The sequence below is a fragment of the Amblyomma americanum genome, chromosome 5 (genome assembly GCF_052857255.1).
Source record: "Amblyomma americanum isolate KBUSLIRL-KWMA chromosome 5, ASM5285725v1, whole genome shotgun sequence".
Lineage (NCBI taxonomy): Eukaryota > Metazoa > Arthropoda > Arachnida > Ixodida > Ixodidae > Amblyomma > Amblyomma americanum.
In genome coordinates this window covers 138,605,564-138,616,659 of record NC_135501.1, presented here as the reverse complement: position 1 = coordinate 138,616,659, position 11,096 = coordinate 138,605,564, and the positions used below count along the sequence as shown (strand labels likewise).

At 51.3% G+C, this 11,096-nt stretch overlaps 1 pseudogene; it reads left to right on the top strand.

Moving 5' to 3' along the window:
- Positions 1-10,503: 10,503 nt before the first annotated feature.
- On the top strand, positions 10,504-10,625 carry LOC144135572 (U2 spliceosomal RNA; annotated as a pseudogene).
- The last annotated feature ends 471 nt before the right edge of the window (positions 10,626-11,096 follow it).

Sequence of the window (11,096 nt, the reverse complement as noted above, 5' to 3'; positions counted from 1 at the left end):
GCGAGGCGCGCTCGCGCGCGCCCTGCACGGCGAAGTTACGTCGGTCAAAGCGAGACCGTCTATACTCCAACTGCGCTTGACTGCCGACGCGTTCGGCGGCTTCGGCGCACTCTGATTGCATTGGCGGGGAGATTGGAGCATGTATCTATTTCGCGCCGAGTGCGCAAGCCGCCGCCGGCCCGGCCAGACTGATTTGGCTCCGCGGCGATGTGCGCGTTATATTCAATAGCTGCGGCAGTTCGGCGGAGCTGTTCTTTTCGAGCTCGGCAATTTTTAATCCATTCACAGTACATATCTGAAGGTACATGCAAGTTCGCGAGAGAGCCAGATCCAGTGGACCCATTGGATCTAACGGAAGCCGTTGAAGCGTCGTGCGCCGGCTTTGGTTTCAAGCCGCCGACTTTAAACGCGACCGCCCTCGAGCACCCATTTGTTTTTTGTGGCAAAAAATAAATAACTTGGCCCTTGCAACCGTGTGAGACCTCGACGCTGCCTGCTGCGCCGTGCAACCGCTCCGTTCAAGGAATCACAATCCGTTGGCCCCAAAGCCCCGGCCAGCCTCCGATGGGCGCAACGCACCCCTCGCGACTTCCTGCACTGTGGTTATGATATTTAGTTTGCAACGGCTGCTCTCTGAGGAAGGGGGAAACCATCCGCCGGCGTCTAACCTAACCGTGCTCCCTCAAAAGCATCGCACGCTCTGTGGGGCTGAGGTCGCTGAAATGCAGGCCAGAGTTTTTGCGAGAACTACGTCGTCGGGTTCGGGAACGGGATCCATCGTAACGCTGGCAAGACGCCGGTGTAAACGTAAACGAAGCGACGGTGGCGACCCCCGGTAGATGCCTTCAACGTGCGGCGGCGGTAGCTTTCATTTCGGCAGCTGCTAGACCGCACCGCTAGCGGCCAGAAATCACGGAGTCTCCGTTTACGTCACGTTTACGTCGTCATAAGAGTTCTCCGTGTCGTCATAAGAGTTCTCGAGTTTGAATCGGAGCGGCGGGAAAAATTTTTTCAACTTCGAATCCAAATTTCTTTGAAATAAATGTATGTTTCGCTCCCGGACAAGCGTCAACAAAGCCATGAAATGCCGAACTATCAGATATTGGTAACAAAAAAATTTTGATAGGGTTCTCCTCAGTGTCCCTTTAAGCAAAGGATTTACCGCGTCTGTCTCGGAGCAGCGAACAGTGGTGACGGTCAGCGGCAAGTCCGCACGCGACGCTGACAAGTCTCCAGGTGCCTCCCCCGCAGGAACAGGTTCGCTGGGCACCTGCTGAACCTGTCCTTGTCCTCCGTCTGTGGCACCTGCGGCGGCGGACTCCGGAACTGCGCCTTCCGGTCTCTTGTGCTGCTGCTTGTTGGTGGCGCCCTCTTCGCTGCTCTCTTTCAGGGAGCTGGACGGGGCGGCGCTGGCGGCCAGAAAGCCGTCGTGGGCTTCGGTGCCAGCCGTGAACTCTTGAAGTGCACCAGGCAGCTGTACCTTTGCGCCTTCGTCGGCCTTGGAGCCACGTTGCATTCGTTCGCGCCGCTTGTGTCCCTTCCGGCGCTTGCCACTTCGTTTGGACGACGTCACCTGTGAGCAGAGCAGTTGAGAAGGCACAAAATGATACGGCATCCAGTGGCGCTAGCTAGTAGCTGTCCGAGATCCTTCTGAAGTAAAAAAAAACAGAACCATGTTAGAAATACCACAGAATGTTTTGTAGTTTCGTCGTAACGACAGATTTTTCTGTTGGTGTTGGTTTGTGGCATATTTCTGGTTTGGTTTATGGCTTATTCATGGAGGTTTAACGTCCCAAAGAAACTCAGGCTATGAGGGACGCCGTAGTGAAGGGCTCTGGAAGTATCGACCACTATCGGGTTCTTTAACGTGCACGGACATCGTACAGTACACGGGCCTCCTGAATTTCGCCTGCATCGAAATTAGACTGACGCAGCCAGCATCGAACCCGCGCCTTTCGTTTCAGCAGCCGAGCGCCATAACCACTGAGCCACCGCGGCGACCACGTAGCATATTTCTGCAGTACTGCAGCTTTTTCTGTAGTACTTTTTTGTAGTAACGACACAAATATTCCACTGTTACTACAAAACTTTCTGTCGTTTCTACAAATTTTTAGTCACAAACATTATAGAAAATTTGTGACGTCAGAAACATTTCTGTTCTATTTTTGGACTTAGTTTATAACAATGTAGCAGTTTTACGGCGATGTTGATTTCTTAGTTCCTGGTCAGACTTCGTATACAACACGACACCACCTGCATCTGCGCATGCGCCTGACAAAGTGCACATGTATAGGTATGCTTGGCTGCCTTTAAGTTATGCCTGCTTTTGAGTTGCTCTCTCGAAATAAAGGCGGCTCATGCAGTCCGTTCCGCAGTGTGTTTCAACAGGGGCGACAGGCGGGCAGGACCACCCGGATCATTCCTGGCAACAAGGAGAAAAACATGGACAAGGCGCTGTCCTGACCCCTGTTTCTTGTTCCAGTCTTGCGTTGCGCTAAATTACTGCCCAGAAATGTGCAGTTATCCCAGTGACAAGTTTCAACAACCAGATCTCTTAACCAGAGACAGCACCTATGGGTCAGGCATGCCTAGATAACATTCTCATAGCTCAGTATGTAGGCTTTTTACCAGCCGCTTGCTGCCCCCGTACGTTCGCCATGATGAATCGCATCGTTGAGGGGAGGCTTGAGGGTGTATGCTGCATGAGCGCGGTCTACGCTGTTAAAGGGACACTGAGGAGAAATTGAAGTTGGCTTGTATCGCTAGGATACCAGCTCCTGATCACAAAAACGCCACTCTTACTGAAAACAAAGCTCTTGTAAGGCAGAAATTAAAAATAGCAAGAACCAAAATACACGTATCGCCGCCACAGGCCAATCTCGCAAGTGAGTGAGTGAGTAAGAACTTTATTTTCCACCGATCTAGGAGACCCCCTACTCCCCATCCCCGGCACGCAGGACAAGACACCTTGAAGGAATTTTTCTTACTCCATGGAGCCACGAATCTCTGAGGCTGACAAAGGAAGGTTGCGTGGTTCAGTATTGAAGTAAGCTTTGTTTCGAAACCGATAGTGCACTTTTATCACACAAGGAAGGCAGACAAAAGCCAACCTGAATGTTGGAAGCAAAGAAAACCGATGCTTGGTGGCGCCACAGGCGGCCAGGAGAGTTTCAGTTTGTTATGGCGATTCGCATCTATGAGCTTTGCGTGCTCCGTGGTTTTGTTTTTGACGCGCCTCGATTTACAAGCGCCGAACAGCAGAGGAACTCCAAGTGCCGCTTCAAGTGCTAGTTAATCATTGAAGGAGCTTGTTAAGGCTGGTCCGATGATCGCCACGGTCGATGAAAAAATTTGGAGGACGCTTGAGCTTCGCCTTTAAGAGTGAGACGCGACAGCGTGTTGCACCGTTGCCAAGAGTGCACGGAACGCCATCGCCCGTTCGGCGCAACGCGTTGCCCGTTGGACTATTTAAGGAAAGGACGCCTGTCTCACATATCTCGGTGGACACCAGAATCAGGCCGTAAGAGAAGGAAAATGAATTGAAAATTGGTTTTAAGGAAAGTAAATGACGCCTGTCTCAATTCTCGCTAGACACCCGTACCGCGCAGTAAGGGAAGGAAACTCCCTTCCCTTACGGCGCGGTTAAGGTGTCCACAGAGATGCACCGTTTTTCACTCACGGCCGACACCGGCTTTTCTGCGACACGAGCTCCTTAACGCTGTCGCGTTAAAACTATGATGACACGATGGTTGGTGATCGTACAAGGCAGTTAGCAGTATAAAGAACACTTGTGTCTTCGTACGCTTGCCCGGCGAAACGTTCCCGGCTGTGTCGGCCAACATCGAAGTATACTTAACGATAATCGTTTATTAGGGACGGGAGACAAGATACAAGGCAGTTAAGAAAAAAATGCTGATGGCCTAGCTCTGTTAGGTGAGGATATGCGTAGAGAAAGTGTGGAGACTTCTTCATCGGAAGAGTCCATTCACTAGATGCGCGTTTATTCATGGCTAAAGCTTGAGCCATCGTGGCGGAGTGGTAGCGTCTCCGCCTCAAAACGCCGAAGGCCCTGGTTTGACTACGAGCCTCGGCACAGGTTGTTTTTTTTTTTCAGTGAGTGTGCGGGGGGCTTCGTGGCTCCCATAGATGCCGCCACCGAATACGTTGGTTAGCGGTTAGCGAATACGTTGGTGCGCGCGCGCTGCACGGCGACGTCACGTCGGCCAAAGCGAGACCATCTACACTCTATAAGTGCGCTTGATCGCCAACGCGCTCGGCGGCTTCGGCACACTCTGACCGCACTGGCGGAGACTTGGAGCACGTCCCTATTTTGCGCTGAGTGCGCCAGCCGCCGCCGGCCCGGCCAGACCGGTTCGGCTCCGCGGCGAGACGCGCGTCGTGACGTCGTGTTCCTCCTCGGAGCACCGCCACGGCGAAACCGCAAGTTCGCGGCCAGTAAAGCTGTCGCTTTGAAAGAGATTTCGAACCTGCTGAGATTTGAAACCTGCAAGATTACCCGCCGCGGTGGCTCATTGGTTAAGGGGAGTTCCCGGGCTCGAACACAACCGCGGCGGCTGCGTTTTTATGGAGGCAAAACGCTAAGGCGCCCGTGTGCTGTGCGATGTCAGTGCACGATAAAGATCCCCAGGTGGTCGAATTTATTCCGGAGCCCTCCACTACGGCACCTCTTCCTTTCTTCTTTCACTCCCTCCTTTATTCCTTCTGTTACGGCGCGGTTCAGGTGTCCGCCGATATATGAGACAGATACTGCGCCATTTTTCTTTCACCAAAAACCAATTATTATTATTACCTGCAGAGACCGTGATTCCGCTCTCCTCCAACTCGTTTGTTTGCGGCTCCATTCAATAGCTTCGGCAGTTGGGCGGAGCTGTTGTCTTCGAGCTCTTGGCTAATTAATCCATTCACAGGACGCATCTGAAGGCGCATGCAAGTTGGCGAGAGAGCCCGATCCAGTGTATACCCCGTACCTCCGGAAACGCGCGGAACGCGTTGAAGCTTCATGCGTCGGTTTTACTTTCAAGCCACCAACTTTAGACGCGAGCGCCCTTGAGCACCCATCCGTTTTTTATGGCAAAAAGAAATAAACAACCTGGCCCTTGCAACCGTGAGAAACCTCCTCGACGCCGCATGCTGCACTGTGCAACAGCGCATTTCAAGGAATCACAATCCATTGGCCTCAAAGCCTCGGCCAGCCTCCGATGGGTGCGACATGCCGACCTTGTCGTCGCCCCATCGCGACTCCCCGCACTGCGGTTAAGATATCTAATTAGCAATGGCTGCTCACTGGGGTAGGGGGAAACGACCCGCCGGCGCATAACCTAACCGTGCTCCTTCAAAAGCATCGCACGCTCTGTGGGGCTGTGGTCGCTGAAATGCAGGCCGGAGTTTTTGCGAGAACATCGTTGGCGGGTTCGGGAACGGGATCCATCGTAACGCTGGCAAGACGCCGGTGCAAACGTAATCGAAGCGACGGTAGCGACCCCCGATAGGTGCCTTCAACGTGCGGCGGCGGTAGCCTTCATTTCGGAAGCTGCTAGATCGCACCGTTAGCTATCAGAAATCACGGAGTCTGCGTTTACGTCACGTTCACGTCACTCCGAACTGTGACGTCATAAGAGGACGCTGTGACGCCATAAGAGTGCGCAGAGTTTGAATCGTAGGGCGGGAAAAACTTTTTCAACTTCGAATCCAAATTTTTTTTGAAATAAATGCACCTTTCGCTCCCGGACAAGCGGCAACAAAGCCATGAAATGCCGATCAGATTTTGCTAACAAAAAAAATTGATAGAGTTCTCCTCACTGTCCCTTTAATGTGCATGTTTTCGAAGGATGTTTGTTGTGCGTGTTCTATGCGGCTACCGCACGGTTTTCTGTATTCAAGTTTGTGACTATTATTTAAACGACTCGCACATTCAATGCCCAGCTTACGACCCTGCTAAAGACCACGCAATCTAAAATAAGCGGTTGAATGCGAACGACCTTGTGAGTTGCGACATAAAGGGCCTGTGCCATTAACACATTAGGAATTAGATACACAGCCACCGCTGTAGTGAAACCCGCTTAAGGCTACCATTGGCATCTCTTGCGTGTACATACAGATGCAGTCGTCGTTGAATCGTCCTGATCCGCCGCTCGAGATGACGCCGCACCAAGCATGACCGGTTCACCGAGGCCCTCCTGCTGCTGCGGTTGACCGGCCGCGATCTCCACGGCCACTGCCCGCGCGGGTTCCTCCTGCACTTCGTTGGAGGCTGCAGGATCCGCTTGGATTTCGTGCGCGGTGGGGCTGCTGTCCCGTGGCTTCGACTCGGTGACGCCGGCGGCCATGTCGGTCTCTGGGGGTCCGGGGTCAGGAGGCGGGAGCGCTGAACCCTTGGACCCGCGGTGGCGCTTTTCACCGTACCCGTGCTTGCCACCCGGTTTGGGCATTGCAACCTGAGGTCGCGCGTTTGCCATAGGACAAGGAAATCATGGCTGGAAGACTTCGAGATGAACGGCTGAAAGAACTAATTAGCTTGGCCAAGATTGCGAGTTGCCACCAATTCGTAGATAAGTATAGCAAAGACGAAGACACATGCTAAATCAGGATAGGAGAATTGTGCTGAAGGCGAAAGTAACTGAATCCAGGAGCTATGTGTATGTGCATGGGAAGAATGGGTGAGGGAGCAAACGTGGGTTAATGACATCCTAGTCGAAATCAAGAGGAAGAAATGGGATTGCGCAGGGCATGTAATGCGAAGGCAAGGTAACCGCTGGTCCTTAAGGGTAACGGAGTGGATTCCAAGAGAAGGCAAGCCTAGCAGGGGGCGGCAGAAGCTTGGATGGGCGGATGAGATCAGTAAGTTTGCGGGGAGCCAGGGTTAATTAGAGATACATGTGAGAGCACTGCAGTGGGCATAGTCAGGCTGATAATGATGAAGCAGGCCTCTCATCAGCTAGCACACTGGTATTGACAAAAGAGCCACGACACATAAGACCCAGAGCAAAAATGCTTTGGCGTGGAAACTTGAAAAGGACGATTCGACGTTAGAACTACTGGGCTCAGTTAGCAGCGTGCATATTTTGTGGGCACACAAGCCAGACTCAATGACAGGCCTAACATCCAGCATACGCCTGATTGATCGTCGACATAAGCATGTAGATATAAATCAGAAGTACTCCACCGAATGCCGGCGAGTTCACTCAAGGTCTGCTAAAGAAGCTGGAGAAGGCTATCCTCACCCGTACCTGTTAGAAGCAAGATGCTGCGGCGGAGAACCGGGAAAAGACTTCGACTCGAGTCGGTCGCAGTGTTCTTCTTCAGCCAGCTCGTGCAACGTGTGCGCGCGCCACGGCTGGCTCCTTCGGCTTTTCACCTTGGCTACCGTGCGCCCTCATGTGACATTCGGCATCTAGTCTTTCAGGCAGGCCGTTTAAAAAAAAACAGTAAAAAATTACCTGTGGTTTAAACTTTGGTTAACCCTGGCGAGAAGCGAAAGCTTCCTTTGCATGGAAACAAACTCCACACACACTGCAGAGCGGATTGTCTGTAAAGCGTCGATGAAATGCCCGATGGGGCAGTTGCCACCTGCCACGGTGGGCAGATTGTGATGACGTCAGTAGGTCACATGACATGCCACGTGAAACCTGCCACGTGATGGCACTGACGCTGCCCTCTTGAAAACGTAGCGTAGTGAAGCTTTCGCTTCAAAATCTTCTAGGATATGGCAGCATTGACGAAACACGAAATTTCCCGATCGCTTAGGGCAGGGGCCCTGCTTGGAATGGAAGGGGTGCACTTATTTATTTCGTGACAGATGCCCGATTCCGACCTGCGTGCTAGGCAACCAAGAAATAACTTTTTCCCAGTTTGTGTGTTGTGCCCGTCTTCACAGCTGGTTGTTACCGACCTGTGGCCAGCAAGCCTTACCCAACCATTCTGGACAAAAGCATTTTGGAGCGGGAACGAGTTTATGAACGCATTTTTTAAACATATTGTAAGATTTCACTATAACAATCAATTAATATATCCGGAGGTCCTCCGTCAGCAGGCTTCCATTTTTTTTGCTATCGTATAAAAAGCGTTTCCACTGGTTTTCTATCGCAGTCTTAACTGTTCGATGCGAGCAATGGAAACGCTGTAAAAGAAAGACTTTGCTACCATTCAATATTTCCATAACTGTACCTTAAAGTTTTCCCATGTTCAAAATTTTAGTCCGAGAATGTTGGACATGCTTGATATTATACGACTTGGATCACGTATAACGTGATAAACGACAGGGAACCTGTTCAGGCTCAATTTTTTAACAGAATGTATGACCGAAAATAGTTATTTCTCGTTACGTGTAGAACTGGTCGGATGCACTGCGCCCCTGTTGGATGGCGTATTCGTGCTACACGGAAGCAAGAAATGGCTGTCCTCTCCTTTCATTGAAATCGTATACGTACGGCTTATCTGCGTTGTAGTACTGGGACCCGCCGCGGTGGCTCAGTGGTCAGGGCGCCCAGCTACTGAGCCGGAGTGCCCAGGTTCGAAACCCGACCTCAGCGGCCGCGTTTCTATGGAGGCGAAACGCAAAAGGCGCCCGTGTGCTGTGCGATGTCAGTGCACGCTAAATATTCCAAGGTGGTAGAATTTTTGAAGCGAAGCGAAAAGCTTCACTACGCTAGTCAACACCGCGCTTCGCGCGAGCCGGCGTATGTCGGAGCACGAGTGACGTCACGCGCGGCGCAGGTGGCCACTGCCGCGCGCTATGCGTCATCGTTTGACGTTTGCCACAAGAGCGTGTTTATCGCGGAGGCCGACTATATAACCGCTTGCCAGAGAATAAGCCACGGAGCGGCCGCTCGCCTTGGCAGAAGACGCAATGGAAGAAGAAGACGCGGCTGGTGGAAGGTGAAGACGCTCGGCGAGACGTTCTTTACGTATACCTCGGGCGTCTCCGACACGCGCTTAGCTCTCCGCTCTTCATTCTTACGTAGACGGGCGGCCTCACGCCAGGCAGTTACTTCGGGGTCAGCAGCCGCAGCTTCCTGTAGGCTCTTAAGATGCCGCTTGCTACACACGCGGCACCAGCCGCGTCGTCATCTTCCATTGCGCCTTCTACCGAGGCGAGAGGCCGCGCCACGGCTTATATCCTCAGCCGCGGGGCAGCCGCTAAGAGCATAGCTCATGCACCCTTCCTTTCCTCAAAATCATCGGCGTCTAGAACGTTGTCAACGCCAATGAACATAATGACATCGACAGCTTTCGCTTTGCATATCCTGGATTAGCTGAGATAATCCGCATTCATTTCACCGGAGCCCTCCACCACGGCACCACATTATACCTTTCCCTCCTTCTTTCACTCTCATCTTCCTTCCTTCCCTCACGGTTGTGGTTGAAGTGTCCACCGAGAAGTGAGACAGTTACTGCGCGGTTTACTTTCCGCAATGACCACTAATTACCCCTACTGATTAGTTTTCTATATCAGTGGGCATTTTCACTGTTTCGAATCCATGGGAACAGGAACTATAGCCTTGGCTGATATACATATATCAGCCAAGGATATCAGTTTTCTTGAAAAACTTGCACGAATAACTGTTTCATCATTTATTACGGCATAATCGACCACATACATGAAATGCAAGCTATAATAAGCTCGCGCGGCTCTCTGTGCCGTTATAAGGAACGCGTCAAGCAACATGTCAAGGTATTGATTGCTTTGCTACCATTTCAGTGCACCCTTGCATTCCAAGGCACGTCCCAAGGCATTCAGAAAATCTCGTGTTTGATAAGTGTTGCGGTGTCCCGTAAGACTCATATACCTACCTAGCTTTTTGGCAGATTTAAACAGACGTGGTTTCTTTGAACGGCATTTGTAAACGACTGGCAAGCTCCAAGCGTTCTTCTTCACTGTGCCTTACTGCTGGCCTTAAATAAAGTTTGTAGTGCGAAAACACCACTTCACTAGGTCTAACCGGCTCACCGAGTTTGTGAAGCATGACCTTGAAGGCGACCTTCGCCAAAGACCATGCAGAAACAAAATAAATATTGCCGCGATTGGGTTTGAACCCGCGGCGGCGCGAACGCATCAGCTATGCTGGCCACTGCACGAGAGCACAATGCTATCGTCATTGCTGATCCCACCTCGGAATTTTAGGAAACAGAAGAGTTTAGAGGGAAAAAATGAGGACTAGTGAGTAGCCTGACAGATTGGACGGCGGAACTACAGGGGGCCTGTTAACTAGGCCATCTAATACGGAACAATGGGTATATGTACAAATTCTGATATATTACACGTAATTTTTCAAGTTTGCATTGACTGGGGGGGGGGGGGGGGGGGCAAAAAAAGAAAAGAAAAACTCAGAATGGGAGTCGCTGCGTTTCTAGAAGGAAATTTTTCACTGCATTGCGCACGCTCAAGTTGCTTCGTCTAAGCAATGTAGCGCCAATCGAAAGGCAGTGGACAGACCAACTGCAGCACAGGCTATGCAGCACCAACTGCGAACGGGACCCCGTAGAATATCTGATACGGGTCCCAATTGGACTTATTTTTGGAAATGTGGCGGAGTGTTTGAAGGTTGCTTCACTTCCGCCACCGGTTGGCCCGGTATTGCACTGCCTCCGGGATCGGCCTGGGTCTTTAGCGTGTCTTTACTATCCTGTCTTTCTATCCCATATTTGAACTCTCCTACTATCTGCACGTGGTAGCGATTGTGGCTCGGCTTGAGCCAGTGGGCAGGCCTGTGCACTTTCCTTTTCTTTCTTCCTGGCAACAACAGACAGACAGGCTGAGACTGCGAACGGCGGTGGGTCTCTCACCGGACAATCCGGATTCATATATTGCCTGGACACAGGGTCTATATCAACGTTCACTACTTGGTTCCTTTACATCAGCCCACCTTTTTTCATTTATTTAGGCATCTTACTCATCTCTCATTTCGTAACCTTTATGCCCTGAGACAATAAACATCACTTGGAAAAAAAAACTTCATCACACTCTCGCTTCTCGTTCTTCTTCCTCTTGTTGTTGTTGTTGTTGACCTCACACAATGGCACATACCCACAAGGGGGATTGGCCATAACCAGGCGGTGACTATTTAAATGACCAGTTG